The following is a 6,659-nucleotide window of genomic DNA, read 5'->3' as shown; positions in this document are numbered from 1 at the left end:
CTAATAGACAGACTGTGAACAGGCTGTAGATCAAATATAATTAGATTCCGTATATCAACTCAGAAATAATTAAGAGATGCTTGATCAGGAAAAAACACCTTCATAAATTCGGTATGAAATCAATTGCATGATTACATGTTGTTTATATCGTAAACTACGTAATTTTCGTGTTCACATCTCCTGGTCCAGTGAAACTTGATCATTAAGTCAAACTGGGCATGGATTCGACAGAAATTCCTTTTTCAAAAGCGAATTGGACGATCAGCTGAAATGGAGAAAACCCAAGACCATTGAAACAGAGAAAAACATTGAGATTAATCAAAAGATTGTTCATTTGAAAAGCTGGTCGAGGTGATCGAAGTGCCACTTATTGCGTTTTGCCATTTGATGGTTACATTGATTTATTAGTCTCTCTGCAGCATTCCCAATGAGGACAGCCGAATTCTAAAAAAACAAAGGCTCCAAAGTGTAACTGAGTGACAGAAGAGCGTGACCTTTCTACACAGGCCCATTGGAGCGAATATCAGCCAGCTGTTTCTGTAGTGTAGTGGTTATCACGTTCGCCTCATACGCGAAAGGTCCCCGGTTCAAAACCGGGCAGAAACATTATGGACGTTCCTCATTTGGCGATGAGTTGTATTCTTGCTGTTTTCTGTTTACTCATTAAGCGAATCCGTTACATTACACCCGTTTCAAATGATATCCTGCAAAATCCACCATTATGGGGACTGGGAGGAATCGGTCAGAGAGTTCACACGTGTTAAGTGTGAATGGTTTTCTAATGTGCTGCGACATTTTCTGATTCTAATAATAATCTTAAATCAATTTCTCTGCCGCTTGTCTAAGTTTTGAGCCGAATTGGACTCCCTCAAAAGAAGGTTCCTCAGTGCAACAAGAATGCAGGTTTCCTGTTCTCGGTCAGGGACCAAACTCGGTGCCTGTTTCTGTGGTGTGGTGGTTGTCATGGTTACTTTACACTCAAAAAACCCTGGATTGGAAACCGCGTAAAAACATTGTCGAACCCCATTCGTTTAAGTGTTTGGGAAAAGTTGCATAATTGACATTTTCATTGTTACTCATCCCGAATAACCCCTGAACTGAGTAAATCTGCCGTGTGGAACCCCGGTCCCCAGAGCTTTGCCAGTTTAGCGACAATAACACAACTCAACACCAACCACTCCCCCCAGTGAATCCGCTACCGATTATTACCTGAATATAATATCTTACAAAACATGTCATTTGCTCTCATATATGCCGGAAATGCATTCAGGAGAAGCAGAAGTGCTGAAACTTCCCGGTACACTGAGCAGGAACATAGATGGTCCTGTTTTGACTCGGCACAAATATTAACAGTTCATTCAATGGCGATTAATGCAGGTCAGAGGCTGGGAATCTCTCTGTTAATATATTAAATTGATTAACACTAAAAGAAGGCTGGGAATCCTGCGGAGAGTAATTCACTCCCCCCATCCCCAGCGTCTTCACCATCAACAGTCACAAGTCAGGAATTGAATGACTCAAAGGGCAAAGCTGGCTCGGTGGATTGGCCATGCGAAATGGCTGGGTTACGGGGGGTGGGCCTCGTTAGGGTGCTCTTTCCAAGGGTCGGTGGAGACTCGATGGGCCGAATGGTCTCCTTCTGCACTGCAGGGATTGAATGATTCTACCAATATTGATCTCCTTCAGTTCCTCCTCTCACTAAACCCAGCATCCCCGACATTTCTGGCATCTGATATGTGTCAGTTTCTGTCCCTTTAGAATACACTGGAATTTGTCAAAAAGACAACTAAAAGTAAATCTAAACGATCAACTGAATTGGGTTAAAGTTATTGAAAATGCATTTTTTCATGGACTGAAACTGATGTCTAAACGTTTACCACGAGCCAACCAGGAGTCGAACCTCTAATGTCCCGATGGGGAGTCTGGCGCGTTATCCATTGCGCCACTGGTTCACAAGGTAAACACGTCCTTACATCTCGTCCAACAGGTTACACAGACTGTTTATCCCAAAGTGTTTTACAACTCTCGGGGAAATTCTCTCAGGGTCGCCCCGGCGGATTGGATCAGACTCAGGGTTGAATTTGGCGGCAATGTAAAATACACCAACGCTGTTCCCAGTGTGGGAGGTCATTCCCGAAAAACAGAAAGAATGAACTTGAATTTCTGGGATCGTATCCAGCGTCTGTTTGTGGGGAAATGCGGTTGGTGAATGGCCAGGCTTGGATAACACTTACCAGGACATAAAACAGTAAGTGAATTAATTTAAGTTTGGAAGTTCCCATCTCCTTTCTGTCTGCAGGTATTTCCCGCTCTGAGCTGCACAATGAACCACAAACCACAGCGATTAAACTAACTTTTATTTCCTGTCGGTTCAACTGGTGTCGGTGCCGGCGATGTTTATGGTCAAACTGCAGCTTCTGTGTATGTCTCCCCCGCTGCATTTATTCCCCTGGAACTGATACTCTCATTTTATGTTTTCATCAAATGTCCGAACGGTGTAAAGTTGTGATGATGTCCACCAGAGGGCGACATGGTCACATGTTTCCTCCTTATCAAATACCCACCATAATATTCACCTTCAGGTTCTGACTCAGTCAATGGTTCCTCTCTGTTTTCAAACATACGAACAGATGAAATAGAAGCAGAAGTTGGCGATTCGGCCCCTTCAGGCTGCTAAGCCATTCAATAAGATGTGGAGATGCCGGCGTTGGACTGGGGTGGGCACCGTAAGAAGTCTGACAACACCAGGTTAAAGTCCAACAGGTTTGTTTCGAATCACTAACTTTCGGAGCACAGCTCTTTCATCGGGTGAGTGAAGAGGTGGGTTCCATAAACATATATATAGACGCAGTCAATGACACAAAGACTCGCATTCAAAGTATCATCTTGCATCATTGACTGTGTCTCTATATGTGATGTGGAGATGCCGGCGTTGGACTGGGGTGGGCACAGTAAGAAGTCTTACAACACAGGTTAAAGTCCAACAGGTTTGTTTCGATGTCACTAGCATTCGGAGCGCTGCTCCTTCCTCAGGTGGTTATATGTGGTTATGGAACCCACCTCTTCATTCACCTGAGGAAGCAGCAGTGCTCCGAAAGCTAGTGATTCAAAACAAACCTGTTGGAATTTAACCTGGTGTTGTAAGACTTCTTACTATTCAACAAGGTGGCTGACCTGTTTGTGTTTCGAATTGCACATTCCCATCATGCAAAGATACGAAATTTGATTCTCTGATAGTAAATGGTCTGTTTTATAGAATGATACACACACGGGAGCACATACTAACGGATAAGATAGAAGCAGAAGTCGGCCATTCGTCCCTTCAGCCTGTTCTGCTATTGTGATACTCTTCTGTGATACTGAATATTCTGTTTTCTAGAATGATGCAGCACATGTGCAGAGTTCGAAAGAAGCTCAACAAACACTCGAGGAACAGCAGCGCCTCTTTCCACTGGGCTCAATACAGCTTTCACACTCAGAGTGAGTTCATCAGTTTCACACTGTAAATGCTGCCCCCATTCTGTGTGCCCTTACATCGCAGATTTGGGTTTGAATCTTGTTTCCACTTGTTCTTTGTGTCCGGGCGGCAGTTGTTGATCAATCTGCCATTGACAGCCCCTCCAGACACATCTTTTGTTTCTTCCTTTGCTCTGACAGAGAGCTGGCACAGACACGGCGGCCCGAATGGCCTCATTCTGTGGTGTAATTATTCTCTGATTCGATGCTAACCTCACTCTGTGGCCAGGGAACCCTAGGCCTTTTCTCATTTAATCTCTCCTGACTTTCCCCCTATCAGAGCCCTTTCCTGTTGTTCTGTTTGCTCCCTCCGGGATTTCACTGCTTCTAATTTTCTACATTTCTAACCTTTCCCGGTTGCTATGAAAGGTCATGGAGGTGAAAGTGATTTTTGTTTCCCTGTCCACAAATGCTGCCTGACTTCCTGAGTTTTCCCAGCATTTTCCGCAGATATCTGATTGGCTTTGGACGGCAATCAAAGTATCTTTTGGTTCAATCAACCGCTTGTTACTGGCTCGTTGGTCTAGGAGTAAGATTCTCGCTTCGGGGTTTATACTGCACGGAAATGTGAGAGATCCCGGGTTCAAATCCCGGACGAGCCCTTTGATGAGGTTTTCTGTTGGTCAAGCGACATGTTTTCTTCATTTCTTTGCGGTGCAGACGGCGGGTTTCATTCACATTGGGTTTGCTTTGAGAAGCTGAGCTCACGCTGCAGGGAACCAATACGTTCCCGAGAAAATCGATACATTTTCGAAAAGCTTGACTATGTGAGAGGGATTTGTTAAGCTTCACAAATCCCTCTCACATAGTCAAGCTTTTCGAAAAGCTTAACAAATCAGAGTGAAGCTTAACAAATCCCTCTCTAATATCTCCACTAATCCAGGTGACTCCATGATGGTGGATTCAGGCAGCTCTCTGTCTGTTTTATTCATTCGGGGATGTGAACCTCGCTGGCTGCTCCAGCATTTATTGCCCAGAACGATTCGCTATTGAGAAGGCGGTGGTGAGCTGCTTCTTGAACCGCTGCAGTCCATTGGTGTAGGTACACCCACAGTGCTGTTAGGGAGGGAGTTCCAGGATTCTGTCCCAGTGACAGTGAAGGAACAGCCGATACAGTTCCCAGTCAGGATGGGGAGTGGCTGGGAAGGGAACTTTCAGGGTCTCGGAGTCTTGGGTTTGGAAGGTGCTGTCTAAGATGTCTTTAGTGAGTTCCTGCACGATTCCAGGCAAGTGCAGAGTATCCCATCACACTCCTGACTTGTGCGTTGTAGATGCTGGGCAGGTTTTGTGGAGTTAGGAGGTGAGTTACTCGCTGCAGGGTCCCAGCCGCTGACCTGCATTTGTCGCCATTGAACGAACTGTTAATATTTGTGCCGAGTCAAAATAGGAGCATCTGTGTCCCTGCTCAGTGCGCCGGGAATTTTCAGCTGACCCTGAATGCATTTTGAGGTACCTGTCAGAGCAAATGACACGTGCTTGAAAGTTATATTCAGGTAATATTGGACAGTGGATTCACTGGGGGAGTGGCTGGTGGTTGAATAGTGTAATTGTCTCTCGACCAGTGAAGCAGAGAACCAGGCTGGAGCTCTGGGGACCGGGGGTCCACGCGGCAGATTAACTCAGCGACTCAATTCAAGGGCAATTCGGGATGGGTGTAAATGGATAAAGGAAATGTCAATCATGTAACATTTCCACACACGGAAATGAATGGGTTTTGACAATGTTTCTGTGCGGGTTTAAACCGAGGACCTTTAAGCAAACATGATCATCACTACACTACAGAAACAGGGAACAGCGCTTAATGCACTGACCGGGAATAGTAAACTGTGCGTCCTTATTGCACTGAAGAACCTCTTATTGTCAGAGTACTATTCAACTGAAAACTTAGGCAAGTGGCGGAGAAATCGATCCGACATTAGAATCATAAAATGCTATAATCAGCAATGACATTAGAAAACCATTCAGAGTTAACACGTGTGGACTCTCTGACTGCGATTCCTGCCAGTCTCCATCAGAGTATTTTGCAGGGTATCATTTGAAACTTTGCGGGTGTAAGATAATGCATTCGCTTAACTATTGAACAACAAATAGCAAGGATACAAGTCATCTGCAAATTTAGATGAGTAACGTCAATAAAGTTTCGAAAAAGGAACATTTGGTGTGTGAGGGGAACGTGATAACCAGTACACTGAAAAACAGCTGACTGCCAATGAGCCCATTGGACTGGTGTTTGGAAAATGTGTTGTCTTGTCTGTAAACGTGATAATACTCCAACAAAAATATAGACATTGAAAAGAGCAAACCGATTAGTCTCAATGTCCTTCTCTCTTTCTGTGATCTTGAGGATTCTCTATTCCAATTATTCTTCCAATTTGCTTTTGAAAAAGGAGTTTCTGCAGAATCCTTGCGCAGTTTGATTTAAACGAGAACGTTCCCCTGGTCCAATGACCAGAAGATTTGGACACGAAGATGGTGTAGTTTACGATATAAACATTATGTAATCATGCAATTGGTTTCATTTTGAATTTACAAAAGTGTCTTTTCTGCTGAAGCATCGTCATTATTTCTGAGTTGATAACAAAATCTAATTACATTTGATCTACATCCTGTTTACAGCGTCTGTCTATTAGAGAGGGATTTGTGAAGCTTAACAAAGCCCTCTAGAGATCACTTTGCTGAAGTAGTTTACTTTATTTGATTTCAAATTAATTTTTAAATGTAGAAATGTCCGCTCAGCAAATATCTCCGGGTGAAATGGTTTCCTCTCATTCAGTAATAACATCATTCTTATCTCCCTTCGAAAATCATCAAACAATTTTACTCAGTATTTGTTCCATTACTCAAAACTTGATATTATTTGATATTTATGTCCACATCTGAAATTGAGACTCTCTGAAATATACAACATTGAATTGCAAACATGGCTGACAAAGAAAATAAATCGAGTCACTGGGTAATACAAGTTCCCTTGTGTTCATTTGAGATTGGCCCCAGTCAGTTTTTAAACACAATCAAATATCTTCACAGGTCAGAGATTAAAGAATGATATGTTCATTATATTGGACCCTCTTTGTTCTGGGTATGAAACATTCTGCAGCCTAAATCCCGTTCATGTTAATGAAAGGAGGGGTGACAGCAAATCC

The 6,659-nt window shown here is 43.4% G+C and overlaps 1 non-coding gene across 1 annotated transcript; it reads left to right on the top strand.

The window, feature by feature from the left end:
- Positions 1–533: 533 nt before the first annotated feature.
- Positions 534–606, top strand: trnam-cau (transfer RNA methionine (anticodon CAU)). Its single transcript has one exon. It is a non-coding gene; the product is annotated as a tRNA-Met (tRNA).
- Positions 607–6,659: the final 6,053 nt, after the last annotated feature.

Source organism: Scyliorhinus torazame, chromosome 5 (genome assembly GCF_047496885.1).
Source record: "Scyliorhinus torazame isolate Kashiwa2021f chromosome 5, sScyTor2.1, whole genome shotgun sequence".
In the NCBI taxonomy this organism is placed as follows: Eukaryota; Metazoa; Chordata; class Chondrichthyes; order Carcharhiniformes; family Scyliorhinidae; genus Scyliorhinus; species Scyliorhinus torazame.
This window is presented reverse-complemented; position numbering and strand designations above follow the sequence as displayed.